Raw genomic sequence first — 17,304 nt, forward strand, 5'->3', positions numbered from 1 at the left:
ATATCTCTGTATTTTTTTAATAGAAATGAAGATATCATCTGGCTACAGTTCCAACTTTCTCTTTTTTTCAGCTTCCAAGGTAAATGCACTTCTTGACATGTGCTTATTAGCATGGTTACATAATTATTCTTTTTTTAAATAAGCAAGTCAGGTCTTATTAATGGCACCTAAAAACAAAAGTGCACAACTTCATATACTTCTGCCAAAAAAAATAAAGGGAACACTTAGTCCCAGTTTGACTTGAACGCATATGTCAATGCATGATTCAAGTCAAATCGGGACTAAGTGTTCCTTAATTTTTTTGAGCAGTATATATATAATATATATATAATTTCTTTTTTTTACTTGGTTTTCTTTTGGTCAGAACAATATTCTTGGAGAGCCGATTGGAAAACTTGAAGAGACCCAAGTACAGAGATGGGTTACAGTGTTGGAGTGTGAAAAAAGCATCAAAGAAATGAAAAGGTCAGAACAAAGTGACTTAATTTTTTATTCTAAGAGTGATAGTACAACATATCTGGATAAATTATGCTATGCTATGCTATGCATTCTTTTTTTCATGATACATTTTTTTTTTTTTACCACAGGGAGGTTTCCCTGACTTTTGCCACAAGTTCAAATCTTGTTGCTTGCTTCATTAAGGACAGGTAACTTTGTTAAGTATCTCACAAATGACTGGAGAAAACTTTTGGTCAAAATCAGCAATTAAACTAGGAGTAAAAATAATATTCGACTATTTCTTTTGGTTTTTGTTGATGTATTTATTGAACAGTATTGTGCAGAAGTCTTGAGATACCCAATTTCTTTATATTTTGCTTTAAAAAGAGCTTGTCTTGTATTATTGACAGGTTTTGGCTGTCATTTTCGGTCCTGCCCTGTACCTGAGCAGTTCCAGAGGAATGCATTTTTATTTGTTAAACCACACAGTGTCTAGTTTTTCACCAGTGAGAAACGTGTGCAGGTGATGACAGGTGATGACAGGTGATCACCATCTGCACACGTGTGATTAGTGTACTGCCTGAGGCTCAATGAAACAGACGAGAGGGGAAATAAGGTCGCTGCTGAGGCTGTTACATAAACAACCCATTTTAAAACGCTACCTTTAGGCACTTTGCAGCCTGTAACAGTGAAGCATTTGTTCCCAGTTTTTTAATCCACATAATTTAATTAAATAAAATAACATTTAATATAATATGAAGAAATGAGGGGTGGTTCAAGACTTTCACCCACTACTGTATTTTTGTATAATAATTCTGAAAAACTGTACATAATATTTTAATAATGTTTCGTCCCTGATCTGTAATCAGTAGAGATACTCAAGGCACTATTCAGGTTGATGTGAATGCTGCTAGCCAGACATTTGACCAACTCCTGAAGATTCCTTGGATAAAGAATACAGTTGAGTTTTTTAAGGCGAAGCTTTTATATATAAACGCTACCCAGTCTATCGAGTCAGGTATTCAGTCACACCGGTTAGATTTGTGCTGGTGTGCAATAGGTGAAATATATAAAATCTTTCATTTTAGCAAAAATAAATTGATAAATACCTTGCCTTCCTGATGTGCCTTCAACATAATTTACTTTTATTATTGTCTTTTACCCCAGGTGAATATCACACATGTGGTGGACTTGCTTTTGTATGCTGCTCCCCTGATGAGGTGTACTGAGATCTTCCTGCTTCTGCCCACATGCTCCATTCTTCACGAGCAGCACAATGTCACTAGACTGGTGCTGCCGTTAGCTGTCGCCATTACAGATCTCAGTGAGACTGCCATAAAAAGCCTGAGTAAGGTTTTAATTCCATTATTTATAAATGCACACATTTCTGTATAGATCTTTATTAGAAATACAAGTATAAATCCATGTTCTCTTTGCATGCATTCCAGCATGATAGCCAGGGCTTTTGAGCCCATATCCTGCCTCTTACTTCCACACATACAACTATATCACTGTTTGAAGCCATAAAAGTTTGTTTCAATTGATTAGAAACAGTAAAGACAAAAGCACACTCATTAATAAGGATGATAATAAAGAAAAACTCATTGAACATGATTGGTACATTTTACCTCTTAGGGTGATCATAGCTGAGTTAACATATTAATGGGTCATGCTGTTTGTAACCTACAGAGGAACACTGGTCCTCCATGGATGCCAACATTATGACAAAACACATCCGCATGTGGAAACAAGCACTCATCTTTCTCTTGAAGTCTAATTTGTGGAAAATGTATAACCCTGGTGTAAAAGCAGTGCTGAAAGTCCTCAAGCTACTTTACCAGGTCAGTGTCTAGCTGTGGCATTTAAACTTTAATTATCCAGAACAGATGCAACATTTCAAAGCATCCTGTCAAAAATATTAGCTTTTTGTAGGTAATATACTAGTAGGTGTTGTTGTCACAGTTTCATATCATTGATAAAATGGCTCTAATGAAATATTAACATTGTGAGTTTTAATATGTTAATATGCCAGCAAATTAAGTAAGACATTTTAAATAAGATCAGGTGTCATCCACATTTCACGCAACTTTTTTGATGTAGTAAGTTGAATCTTTTTGACTCAGTTTTTGACTCGGTTGTCTTTTGAATACATATAACAACAAAATGTTTTTACACAAATAAATATTATAATTACTCACAGTATTTATAAACATCTGTCCAATGCAATAGGTCTGTTTTAGCTATCCTATATTGCACCAAAATGTTTTAGAAATATTTCGGTTAAAATTATGCCAGACAGAAAATACTGATGATGAATTACTATATAACAGCAGAAATGAAAACCTACCTGGAGGATTGTAGGAAACATCCAGTAGCAAAAATGTTAAGGATCATAAGAAATCATAAGAGATTTTTTTTTTTTTTTTTCGGTAAATATCAGCCTTAAACTGCATCCACTTCTTATATATTTTCGAATAGACTAGACAGTGGGGTTTACCATACATTACTGTGCGACTTCCTCAATGATGAAATAACTGTTCATTGTAGCTAAACACCGGGAGTTATACAAATAATGTAATAATTCAATTGGATATAAGTTTGTATCAGTTTGGTCGGATACATTTTTATTACTTGTTATTTGAGTTGGTGGGATTGAGATTCAGACTCAAACTTCTATTACAGATCATATGTTATATAAATACAAAACATTTAATATAAACCTAAGTTGAAATATTTGGTGCAAATGTAGATTAACGTTAATCCATGATTTTCCATTCTAAGGTAAACAAAAGGGCAGAAAAGTCAAGAAAGGTTCCACTTAGTGAGTTCTACATAGAAGAGATCGGCACCACACCACATTTACTCGAATGGGATGTTGTGCTGTGGCAGTACATGAAGATGGGATTAGTTATGGTAAAACTATAAAATGTTCAGAGTGGAAAAAAACAGGATTTTTTCCAACACAGCAGGGAGTAAGTTAATATAACCAAATTTATTTTTCTATTTTATTTTTTTATGATGAGAGGAAGAGGATCAGACAGATGCCATATTCTGCCGTTACCCATTCCTTCTGGACTTGACAACTAAAATCAGCGTTTTTAAATACAATGCTGAAATTATCCAGGTATTCCTGTTATTTTCAAGTACCGTATATTAAATGTGATTTTGCATGTAGTCATTGGTGGCTTGCGTAGATGCTAAAGTTTTTGCAAGGCTAAAATTATATTTTTTTCCTTACTGATAACTTTTGACCAAATAAATAAATTAATAAATAGATAGATAATAATAATGCTAATAATAATGTGCACCATGCCCTGATCTTTGAACTGCATGGCCATAGCAGATGAAGTAGGAAAGCAGGCAAGAGCATCATTCTTAACAAAGCTTGTGTCATGTTTCGGGGGGGTGGTGTTGTTGGTGTGAGCTTGAAGGGGCAGGCATAGACGCAAAAGGTATGATCGTAGGGAGTCAAACAAACAAAGAACAAACAAAGGACTCTAGCCCAGACTCTTTAGCTTAAACCAACTAATTCTTTAGTGTAACACAGGCTGTAGAGCTTAACAAAACAAACTTTGAGCTGAACCTAAACTAGGGTCGAGACAGACTGATGACTGAGCGGGTTAGTAGCTAACTTGGTTAGTATCTATCGGGTTAGTATATGAACAGGTTATTGTCTGTGGATAATGAACTAAGCAGGTTATTGTCCAAATGAGTGAAATGAGTGTTTAGTGACTAAACATACAAGAGGCTACTAGAGGCTAAACCTGCTAGAGGTTAAAGCCACTGGAGGCTAAACCTACTGTAGGCTAAATCTACTAGCGGCTAAACACTCATTTGGATTCAAATACAATTGGCTAAACATACAAAAACAAGTGGCTAAACATACCAGGGGCTAAACATACGAGTGACAAGACATACAAGAGGTAACATAGGTTAGAGGCACACAGACATTGGAAAACACACAGTACAGTACTTACACTGAGCAAAAGACAAACTAACTATTACACATAACTTGCTTAACTATTACACATAACAAAAACTGCTCCATAAATCAAAATGCAAAATGAACATAAGCTTAACAAAACTAGAGCCAACTTAAAACAGACGTTACACAACAAAACGCAAACTAATACAAAACAAAATAAATGCCCACCTGACAATTATTAATGCTCGACCCAGTTTCCAAGAACAAGGAACTATTTATAAAGGAACTAAGGCTACGTTTACACTGTCAGGTAAATGTGACCCAATTCCGTTTTTTTGCTCATATGTGACACATATCTGATATGTTCTATATCCGTGTAAACAGGATAAAAACGCATGCATTCCGATATTTCAAGATCGGTTTTAGGTCTCCTTTATATGTGGAAATAAATCAGATATAAATCAGATATGTGCTAATGTGATTGTCGTGTAAACGGACAGATCGGATTTCCTGAGTCATTGCGTTCTGTACGTCATTAAAACTGTGACTTCTTCGCGGTTTAATAACGTAATGTTATTCTCCGGTGGAAGCGCATGTTGAATTGTAACATCAGAGGTGACATGGAAAAGAAAAAGCACCCAGCCCGGCCCCCTCTTTAATACTTATTAGGGCTAAATAAAATTAAGTATTTTATTTCATAAAGTATTTGGTGAATGAAGCATATGCGCAGGCTGCAATTATGCTGTTTTTTTCTCCTTCTCCGTTTTAAAACCATGGTGACGTTTCGCGAACTTTGCATATATCGCAGAGCGTCAAGCATACTTCACCTTCGTCTATCTTGGCTAGTGTGTAGCACAAGAACCTCCCTTTAAGTATGCGCGATGTTTTAGATGACATGGCAAGTGTAAATACGTGTATCGGATATGAGTCACGTGTAAACAGACGGTTAAAAAATCAGATCTAGGCAACAAATCAGAATTGGCCATCGAGACCTGCAGAGTAAACGTAGCCTAATTGAGCTACCTTGGTTCAGGTGAGTGCTCTTATCACCTGACCGAGGTGCATTCTGGGAAACTCCAAAAACTCCAAAAACAAAAAACAACCCAAACACACATACAGTTTTGTGTATCTCTTGGTGTGATCCCTCACAGCTTGCATTGTCCGAGTATTTTTGTATTCCCTGTTACTCTTATTGGTTTCAGTATGACTGACACGGTAGTTTATGTTATGACACATTTTTCAAAACCCCTGGAAAAAACTAAATACATTGCATACGTGTTTCAGTTGGCTCATCAGTTTATCCACATTGATGCGATGAATGGGGGATTATTAGGGGAAACGAGCCAATCTGAGGTCCCGACGCCGATCCTCAAGCTAAAAGTGAGACGCACTGCTCTGCTTGAAGACACATTCAGGCAACTTAACAATGCTGATCATGACAACTTCAAAAAAACTCTAGTGGTAAGAAGAAGAACTTTGTCATAAACATCTAACATCTAATATACAATATAAGTACAGTATATATAAAAAAAAAAGAAAACATTTGGTCAGCATAATTTAACTTCCAGGTCTATTGCAGGTGCAGTTTGTAGAAGACTCCAAACTGACAGAAGTGCACAAACAGGATTTTTTCCTCCATATATTTAATGAGCTGTTGGACCCTAAATCAGGGATGTTCAAGTACAATGACAAGCAAACAATGATCTGGTTTCCTGCCAAGGTACAGAATGTAGCACATGCTTCCTAAATTAAAACACAATGTTTCACATGCTTAGTAATCTGTTCCTAAATCTTTATACTTTATACTTACATTATATTGCTTTATTTGTCTCTAGCCAACACAGGACTTAAAACAATACTTTCTGTTCGGGATTCTCTGTGGCCTGGCCCTCTGTAACAACAACATTGTGCATATGCCCTTTCCTCTGGCCTTGTTTAAGAAGCTGGTCGATGTGAAGCCCACTCTGGAGGATCTGACTGAATTTTCTCCCGTGGTCGGAAAGTAAGATACCTACATCTTTTTTCAGGCCCTTAATTATAATGCCAATTATCTTTTGTTTTTGTGGATGTTACAGCAGGTAACTGTAGATGCATATGTTAATGAAGACGTCCTGTAAAGGAGTTAATGATGATTTGGAGCAATATCACACATGATAGTTACAACTGACCATAGTTAGTACTTCTCCAAGAGATACTATAAAAAAGTCTGAAAGTATTGCGTATAGTGCTCAAAATTATTTAATAAATCATTCCTTTGCTGTTAAATACTAATTTTACCTTAAATCCCTTTTTTTGGGAGACAGCTTATACTCTAAACCTTCAATATAATAATAAATTTATTAGAATAAGTGATAAGGTATTATAGTTACAAGCTAATTATAGTTATGATAAGTGATTTATGACTCCTGACACAGATATTATGTGAAAGTTATTATATTCTAATACTCTCCTCCTAATTGATATTTGTGCAGCAAATAGTTTTTAATCTCATAATTAATCAGATATCAGATGCTTATACATGACATAAAATAGGGGTGGTTGGTTGAGACACCCTGAAAAGGATGCCAATTCATCACAAGGCACAAGCACACTCTCACTCTCACACCCAATCATACACCATTATCGTGGGTGTATGATTTAAAGAAAAATTAAATCATCCAAAGAACAGAGTGTTCATAAAGTTCACACATTTGTTGGATTAATCCTCAACCCTTTATATAACAAATATATAACAAAACAGCTGAAAACAATAAGCCACGTGATTATGGAAGGTAAGAGTGTTGATCACATGTTATTAATTCCTTTAATTCAAAGACTTAAGTTAAGGTCTGACAGTTTATTTTTTTGAAATGTATTACTAATTTTAAATTACTGGATTTTTTTTTGTTCCTCAGGGGTTTACAATCCATCCTTCATGAATACCCTGATGATGTTGTTGATGACTTGAACATCCCTTTCTGTGTATGATGCATTTCTGTCAAGTTTCATAATCTAAAACATCTAGTAATGTAGTCTTTCTTAATATATCATTATTCATTTACAAATAACGCTTAAATATCCTGTAAACTGCAGGTGCACTGGGATGGTGATGATGTGGACCTTAACTCACACAAAAACGAAAAATCAGTGACAAGTGATAACAAGTAAACTGCATCAGAACATTATTTAACACATTCATTTGTGCATTATTTACAACATATTAATATATTGTACATTATATACTGACTGCCATTTTTTTGTTATTTAAACAGGAAGGAGTTTGTGGAGGCGTATGTAGACTACGCACTGAACAAGTCAGTGGAACGAGTGTTTAATGAGTTTACAAGAGGATTCTACAAAGTGTGTGATAAAGACGTGGTGAATTTCTTCCAGCCAGAGGAGCTCAGAGGAGTGATGGTGGGCACAGAGGAGTACGACTGGGACACTTTCAGACAGGTGAAACTCTGGCAAATATTCTTAAATGTATTCTATTTTTAATTCCTAATTTTGAATGATACAGCCTTACATTAAAGCAGATTTTTTGGTCCTGGTTAAGCTGCAAAAATACTCCATAATAGGGGTTTAATTAAATACAAATATATTACTTTAAATGAATGGATAATGTCTCCAAAATAGAGGAGATATTAATAAATTATTGAAACTGTGCGATTAATGCCTCATAGAAAAGAGCGCATATGATTTTTTTTTCTATTATTTCTACTTAATTTAATGATAATTTATAAAAACATTGATTATGGAGTATTTTTACAGAATGATTTTATTGATTTTAAAGGATGATCATATGATGATTAACAAAAAAAATGTTATTGTTAAATTTAGAATACAGTGTATATTGGGCAGTACCATGAGAGACACCCTGCTATCGTTGCTTTTTGGGAGGTATTTGAGGATCTGACACATGAGCAAAAGAAAGCCTTTCTCTGTAAGTCCATTTATTTGTTCACATGTTTTGGAAAATAGAAGCAGTTCTTCTATTTTATTACAGTTTACTTTATTACAGTAATAATTTACTTTTATGTGCATGTATATCTTCATTGGGTTTCAAATATAAAGAAGTTGTTTGTACTTGTAGCTTTTTATATATTTTTTAAAAGACACAGCAGTGTTTCTATTTGTGTTTATGGATTGTGAAATTTACATTTGGCAGACGCTCTTATCCAGAGCGACTTACATTTTTCATCTCATTACACATCTGAGCAGTTGAGGGTTAAGGGCCGCGCTCAAGGGCCCAACAGTGGCAACTTGGTGGTTGTGGGGTTTGAACCTGGGACCTTCCGAACCGTAGTCCAATGCCTTAAGCACTGAGCTACCCCTGGCCCCCAGTGAAACGTTATTCTGTGATAGAATTAGCTACCTTTACATAAACAACATTCTACTTAGCAGTGCAATAGGTTAGTAGTTAACCTTGGTTAGCTGGATACTCGTTATCCAGAGAACAGTAGTTTAGGTGTGTTTATTTAAAAAAAACAATAGTAGTTGGGGTGCTTACGTGGATAACTATTTTGAAAAACTAGCAAGTGAAAGTGAATAAACAAATGTCATAAACAGAATGTAAATGTCACGAGCTAGCACAATCAGCTCAGTACATCCAGGTCACAACTCCACCCAAGGTTTTCCGCACTCCCAATGCTGATTACCTGAGCACACCTTTTACCAATCTGTAAAATTTACTGGCAGCGTTAAAAGGACACAGAAAGCTTTACTCTTCGGTGATGTATCTTACTTATGTGCCTCTCATCCTGTTTACTTGCGATTTTTCTCAGTGTTCTGTTTATGCGTTTGACCTTGCCGGTTTTCTGGATTTTGTATCATGCCTAGCCCTCTGAACTCTCTTACTTTGGACATCCACTGCTATCTCCTGCAATCCGTGTGTGTTTGTGCTTGTGGGCTCTTCCGCGTTCGCAGACAGCAGACAAGAGCAGTTTCACTCCCTGTTGGATTAGCAATCCAAACATCACACACTGCAATCACACACATTCTGTCTTTGTTTAAGGACACACGTCCTTTTAAAGATTCCATTTTGCGCTCTACTTCTGGGTTTGTGGTGATTCCCCCAAGTCATCGACATGCTATCTCTCTCATCACTGGGGATTTCCTCACTCTGCCTGGTAACTCACTGACTCGCACAGCTTCTCTCTTCTGCTCCTGCTGCACCTACACGCTAAACTCCTCTGGGCGTTAATTAAATTTTGAAAATTCAAAGCCCCGCCCCTAACAATATACATCACCCATGACAAACCCAGCAGACTTGGATTAGTTAAGGCAGGCAAATCCTAGCTAATCCTCCTCCAGTCCCAAAGCAAACCCCACGTTATAAACCCACAACCATACAATGGCGAATCAGAAACCTGTTGGTCCTTCCTGTCACATTACGCTTTGCTGTTGGAGCTCCAAGAATCCTTCTTCCCTACAGAGTGCTCAAGGGTGGCTTATGTAATCATACTCCTCACCGACCGGACTTAAGAATGGGGCTACGCTGTTTGGGACACCAATGATCCATGCTGCTCATCCTTAAAACCATTTACTAAGGAGATGAAAAGGATGTTCCACCACTCCCACTTTGGCAGAGAGCCAGCCAGACATATGTTGGTGCTTCAGCAAGGTTCTCGTTAGGCCTATGATTATGCCATTGAGTTCTGCATGCTGGCGGCATCCGCAAACTGAGACACCCAAGCGCTTTATTACGCCTTCTTCAAAGGTCTCTTTGAGGATTTTAAGGACCACCTGATCAGCCAGGAACTTATAGACCCTAGACGGACCAGCCATTAACCGTTTTCCTAGCCCATGTCCGCTCCTCCCAGCAATCATCGGAGCACAAGGCAGACTTCACATGATCACTGCACAAATTGACTCCGGATCTGACCAGAACCTAATCTCTGCTTCAAAGGTTAACGAACTAAGCTGTTCAGGCCCTCAATAGGACCTATCTGCCTGTCATCACCCAACATTTGGCTTAGGTTTCTGGTAACCACAACGAAGGGACCTCCTTCTTTGTCATGCGGAATGCCCACTCACACTTGGTTGGATGACTGTATTCACTCACGCCACATGAAAGGGAGGCAATGGACAAATATATCTCTGAATCCCTGGCCGCCGGCATTATCCGCCGGGTCTGGATTTTTCTTTCTAGCTAAAAAAGACAAGGCGCACCAGCCATGCATAGATTACTGATGCTTGAGCGGGATAACAATGAAGAATCGTTTCCCGCTTCCCCTAATGTCAAGCCTTAGCCTCTTGCAGGGAGGCTATGTATTCATCAATTCGTTAAAGGACAGACGTCCTTTTGGGGATTCCATCTTGTGCTCTACTTTGTGGTGATTATGCTGATTGTAAAAAGATGCTTGCAAGGGTTCAAATAAATTTCTGTAAGACATTCAATATAAAGTATGTTCCTTTATACAGAAATGCAGCTAGTACTATATAGTTGGATCTTCAAAATAATGGTACAACATACTAGACAATGCAAGTTTTAATTATATCCATCAAACATAAAGAATAAAATCTGAGTTATGCATGAACGCAAAATTTACAGCTATTACAATATTCTATATTTTGCATACAGAATATTAAATGCATAACCCCTGGGAATGGTTACTTTACATCCTTTGATATTTCTATAATTCCTGCACAAAACCATTTTACTGTATGTCTTTTTCTTTGCAGTGTTTCTGACAGGCTGTGATCGTGTACCTATCCTCGGGATGAAGCAGGTTAAAATGACCATGTTGGATCGTACTAACTTCACCCAGGACCACTTTCCAGAGTCCCTCACCTGCCACTCTTATTTCATGCTCCCTACATATGAGAACAAGCAGCGTCTGGAATCAAAACTCATTGAAGCAATAAACCACAACCGAGGCTTTTGGATAGAGGATGCAGCAAATATTTAAACTGATCTTTGAATATTTAGTTTATGTATTGTTTAAACTTGTATGTACAGATATATTATCAAAATTATATTAGGTTGCTAACCAGTCTTGATTAAATAAATTGTCTAACTAGCATGAATTTTTCTGCATTAAGCTAAACTTGGTGTGCAAAAAGTAACCATGTTGCAGGTGAATTACAAAGAATATGTGCATGAATTACAAATTAGGGGTAGAACATATAGTTAGGCTTTTGCATGTACCATTTGTTCGTAATAGCTGTAGAAAATGCAAACCTATTATTTCAGGTCTGTTTGTTTAATTATAACAATAATTGATGGTGATAGGAAACTGTAAAACGTGTTTAAAATACTAAAGAAACTTAAAATAAAGTATGTTCTGTTATTATGAATGAAAGACTAGGGATTTATTAAAGGGGTCATACAGCACTACATGCACTATTTTAAGCTGTTTGGACTGAACCGTGTGTTAGGAGAGTGCGTACACAACCACTCTACGATGATAAAGAGCCGCCCAGTGGTTTTCTTTTCGTTTATTACAGTAACATCCCCCTTCTGAAATCAGGCCAATCGCAAAAGCCTGTCGATGTGACGCCAAACCGACAGAGGCCGCTCCTACACAAGTTGATTGACACTGGTGTTTTAGCAAAGACCCGCCCCGAGTGAGAAGAAGCTGTCGGCCATTGTTTTTTTACCGCTGGAGCAAAATGTTGCCTAAGCGAGTGTTGTGTACAGTTGTTGGGTGTAATAGCGAACACAGCAGTCGTCATTCACTACCTAGGGTTAGTGACCCAGGCTACCTACCTAGGGTTAGGTATCTGAGCCACTGAGGAGGCAGTGGCTGAATTTAGTTTTTAAAGCTAACGTCCCCGCCGATTTACCTAAATGCGTTCATGTTTGCGATAATCATTTTTCACCAGACTGCTTTATGAACGCGGGTGAATATAAAGCAGGTTTTACTAGGAAGCTGCTCCTAAAAAATGGATCTGTACTAACGCTTCGTGTTCCTGCTTGATCTTCACCAGGCTCAGTGAGTGTAATTTATTTTACTATGACTCTTTGCAGATCGCCTTTTCTAATAATCACGATGAATGCGGAGTGTAAGTTAACTTACACTCTCATAGAACATGGTTATGGCTTCTTCTCTGTGTACATCGGTCTCTATATAATCCCTAATCGCCCGTTTATAATAAACAATGCATTGAGGTGATTGTCTAGTTGCAAACTGTGTACGTAGTCGGAAAACTATACCTTTGTTACGTTAGATGGTTTATAACGATGTCTGTCGAAGATTAAGAAGTCATGTAAACACATCAGTAAACACATCGCGTCCGTATCTCTCTCAGTAAGTTTCTCCGCTTTTCTTGTTGTTGCTCGCGGCAGCGCAACAGCCCGTTAATTCATGCACATGCAGTGATGAGAAAGACAAACGGGTCGATGCATGTCCATTCTTTTAATTTCTGCGTTGTCAGGCGATATTACAAACTTCCGCGTAGGTTCCGTACTTAAATCAAACCAAAAACGACTGAAGAAAACAGGCTCGGGCTCTATAATCCATAGTTTTCCAGTTTGGACTGCATTACCCACAAAGCACTGCGTTGTGGCAATCCTTTGTGGGTAATGCAGTCCAAAGCATTGCCCGCACTGGACTACACTTCCGTCGCTATACCCGACGTGTCACGCCCCACAGAACGGGGGGGGGGGCGGGCTCAGCAGAGGTCATGAGCATTTAAATTAGCATGTACTGAAACAGGTTGCTGAGAACAGAGCTAGTTTTTACCAGGTAAAAGTAGTGTTTTTTTTACACAATCCTTTTGAATTTTTAATTAACGTATAATACAAACTTTTCATTAGGACCCTAAAGATCATATTAAAATTTAATGAAAAATATAATGTGTAGGACCTTTAAAATGCTGTTACCAAGCAGGGGTAGCTCAGTGGGTAAACGGTTGGACTATGGATTGGAAGGCTTCAGGTTTAAGCCTCAGCACCACCAAGTGGTCACTGCTACGCCCTTGAGCAAGGCCCTTAACCCTCAACTGCCAAATATACTGTATAATAAGATAAAGTGTAAGTCGCTCTGGATAAGGGTATCTGACAAATGGCATAAATGTAAACATTAAGGTGTAAAGGTGTGTTAAACATGTGATAAAAAACCCTTAATCAAAATAATATAAGATTAGAGTCAATTTCTTGGTGAGCCTACTGATAATAAAATCCTAAAAAGAAGTCCACAAATGGGGTTATCCCCAACTGTAATCATGTTGAGCTTTAGTGGTTTCGCACATTGATGTTGCCAGACTGAGGGATGATTTAAAATGGCTGTCAGTGTGATTTTTAACCAAGATCACATTTCCGTCAGACTCAGTGTAAAATATCTCTACCTGCATGTAATGGGTCAGGTGTTTAATACTGACAAACTATCTCCATCATTTTAATACATAATATGGTGAATAGTATATAATTTTATTTTCTTGGAAATAGAATAGAGCACGTCAGGGTAAATTAGTCTGGAAATACGTGATATATTAAGGTTCGGTTCCCGCCTCGGGGTCTATGTCCAAAGACATCAGAGGTGGAAAGAGTAGTAAACTTTTGTACTCAAGTACAGGTCCTGTTACTTCAGTGACATTTTACTGAAATATAAGTAACCATTAAGAAATCTACTTGAGTAAAAGTAAAAAGGAGCTCATTAAAAATTTACTCAGAGTAAAAGTTACCGAGTTACTTTTTTTAACAGCGGGGGTGGGATGGGGGATTCTAGTGTAGTTTAAAAAAGACAAGGGGATATACATCTCAAAGTAGTTGTTTTTAATTGAAGGAACATCTTGGCATAATAAAGCTGTTGCCTTTCTTGTGCTTGAAATCAAAGTGCTGGCTTAAATATTGTGTGACGCTACGTGCCGGATAGCCGAGGGAGAAAATAGCTCAGAGCCAAGAATAACGTTCAGCACAAAACCTTTATCGGCCTCTTTCAGTGTCACAAAGTTATAATACAAAACATAAAGTAAAAGTAAAGAAAAGGGTAAAACAATAGAGCGTTTCGGGGGTGAGCAGCACACCTGAGCTCCTACTCCATTCTCTCCTTCGCACACATTGGGGGAGGGGCAGCAACTCTTAAAAGGGCAACATACATACTGTACATAATGTGGTATACAGCATAGTAGTGACTGTTACAGTAGCCAGGGTTTTGCTTCATAAAAGTTTGATGGCATTTGGCTTTCAGCTGTGTCTGCATCACTGGCATCTGTTTTGTCCGTTTCCATCGTTCTTGTGAATTTAGCACGTTTATTCTCCATAAAGCAATCAGTGCAGTGGTTTCCAGGGTGCAATTCTTTTTTCCTGCCAAGTTGCATTTTTTTTTTATCATTTTTTATTTTCATTCATTTATTTTTTTACTCAGTAGCGAATATGATTTTAAATGTAGTGAAGTACAATACTTCAAACAAAACATACTTAAGTAAAATTACCGATTTCAAAAACTACTTTAAAAAGTAGAAGTACACAAAAAAACTACTCAATTACAGTAATGCAAGTAAGTGTAATTCGTTATTTCCACCTCTGAAAGACATGTAGATTAGGTTAATTGGTGTTCCCAAATTACCTGTAGTGTGTGAATGTGAGTGTGAGTGTGTGTATGCGTGTGCCCTCCAATGGATTGCCACTCCGTCCAGGGTGTACCTCTCCTTGTGTCCTAAGTCTCCTGGGAAAGGCTAGTCTGAACAGTGTAAAAAAAAACACACATTGAATCTGATTTTGGCAAATCTGATTAAACCACATCCAGAGGTGGTTTGACATCAGATTCAGAATTCAGATTCCTAGAAATTTTTCTCAATCTGGATGCTCTACCCACTCGAAACAGATTTCAAGCTGTCCATTACATCACTCGCAACCTGACATTTAAGCTCAAATCCACACGGGATGAATAGTTTAAAAACGATCAGGGAGATGATGGAAGAAATGGATATGGAAATAAATAATTATAATCTTGTAAAAACGTTAACTTGATTTGCTTTTTGTGGCCTCGGATAGTCTTTCTTCTACTTCAGGCGCTATTATTAAGTATGTAAAAGCCATACCCTTGAATTAACTGTGTTTTTAGAAAGAGCAGCTGGTTAAACTTCAGTATGGTAATAAAGGACAACAGTCCCTGGATAGGCAAAGAGGAAATAAACAAAAAAAGAGAGATATATGAGGAAATATTTTGCTGTATGCAAGCCTCTGGTGTCGTTACCATAGCACGCATTGGCTGCCAGTGTGAACAGAGCTAAATCCAATCTGATCACTTTTAAATAACAGTGTGGTTAGTCCATCCTTAAGATCAGTAACTGGCTTTGTCTGCAATCTAAACAAGGCCTACAATTTAATTATTTGTCACAAGTAAATTATTTTTTTTGCATATACTGTACTAGTTATGAATCTGGGGTCGGAGCGCAGGGTGCCTTTCTCAAGGGCTTAACAGGGGCAGCTCGGTGGTGCTGCGGCTTAAAGCACTGACCTTCCAATATCTGATTGTCATTAACCCCCTGATTGTTAGTGAATCTCTGGGTATTCTTCAGCTGATTCTATATTTAAAGCATTATAACATTTTATGTTAAAGGCTTATTTGTTTGTACTGTAGAGTCTCTTATGTTAAAGGCACTGTCTGTCATTAGACAAACATCTTTGCTCACCAAGGCTGAAAAGTTTAATAAAGCTATTCTTGGGGGAGCTATTTTGTACCTCATATTTTACTGAACATACTGTAAACATCTACAAATTGTTAGCATTAACAGTTTTAAATAACTTAAAAATCCCTAAGAATCAGATCATGACCAAGCCCTCAGTAGAACACCTTCTTATAGGATATAATTATATGGAGTACAGTGGAGTGTAATGTTATGTACAGTAATGTAATAAAGCGGAATGAAGAAGTAAGTTAAATTCAGTACAGTAGAATAGACTGGAACAGAGTAGAATATAATGTAATAATGTAGACTAGAGTTAAACAGAGTGAAATAGATAGGTAAAGGTAAAATTAACAGGTAAAGGGGAAATTAACACTTAAGCAAAATGTCCTTTAAAATTAACACAAATTTTTATATTATTTCATCTTATTATATATATATATATATATATATATATATATATATATATATATATACTGTATATATATATATATATATATATATATATATATATATATATATATATATATATATATCCTTTGTCTTTTAGCTGTTTCCTATTAGGGGTCGCCACAGCAAATCATCTGCCTCCATCTTACTTCATCCTCTGCTTCCTCCTCTTTTACCCCAACTAACTTTATGTCCTCTTTCACTGCATCCATAAATCTCCTTTTTGGTCTTCCTCTAGACCTCCTCCCTGGCAGTTCCAACCTCAGCATCTTATATCTACCGATATATTCACAGTCTCTCCTCTGAACATGTCCAAACCACCTCAATCTGGCCTCTCTGACTTTATCTACAAAACATCTAACATGGGTTGTCCCTCTGATGAACTCATTCTTGATCCTAGCCATCCTTGTTACTCCCAAAGAGAACCTTAACATCTTCAGCTCTGCTACATCTAACTCTGCCTCCTGTCTTTTCTTCAGAGCCACTGTCTCTAAGCCATAGAGCATTGCCGGTGTCACCACTGTCCTGTACACCTTTTCTTTCATTCTCGCTGATACTCTTTTATCGTACTCCCTGTAGCCTCACCATTCCTCTTGGGTCCCTCTCATTTACACTCATGTATTCCGTCTTGCTGCGGCTAACCTTCATTCCTCTGCTCTCGCTACAAAGCACAATGTTATCTGCAAACATCATAGTCTATTGAGACTCCTGTCTTACCTCATCTGTCATCCTGTCCATCACCAAAGCAAACAAAAAGGGGCTTAGAGCCAATACTTGATCCAGACCCACCTCCACCTTGCACTTTTCGGTCACACATACAGCACATCTCACCACTGTCTTACAGCTCTCATAACCTAGCTTCCACTACTCTTTCCCACAGCTTCATTGTATATCTCATCAGCTTTATTCCTCTTTAGTTGCCACAGCTCTGCACATCC

At 37.5% G+C, this 17,304-nt stretch overlaps 1 pseudogene; it reads left to right on the forward strand.

The window, feature by feature from the left end:
- The window catches only part of LOC128528815 (probable E3 ubiquitin-protein ligase HERC4), a 34,658-nt pseudogene extending 23,000 nt beyond the window's left edge, over positions 1 to 11,658 (forward strand).
- Positions 11,659 to 17,304: the final 5,646 nt, after the last annotated feature.

This window comes from Clarias gariepinus, chromosome 8, assembly GCF_024256425.1.
Source record: "Clarias gariepinus isolate MV-2021 ecotype Netherlands chromosome 8, CGAR_prim_01v2, whole genome shotgun sequence".
NCBI classification, from domain to species: domain Eukaryota; kingdom Metazoa; phylum Chordata; class Actinopteri; order Siluriformes; family Clariidae; genus Clarias; species Clarias gariepinus.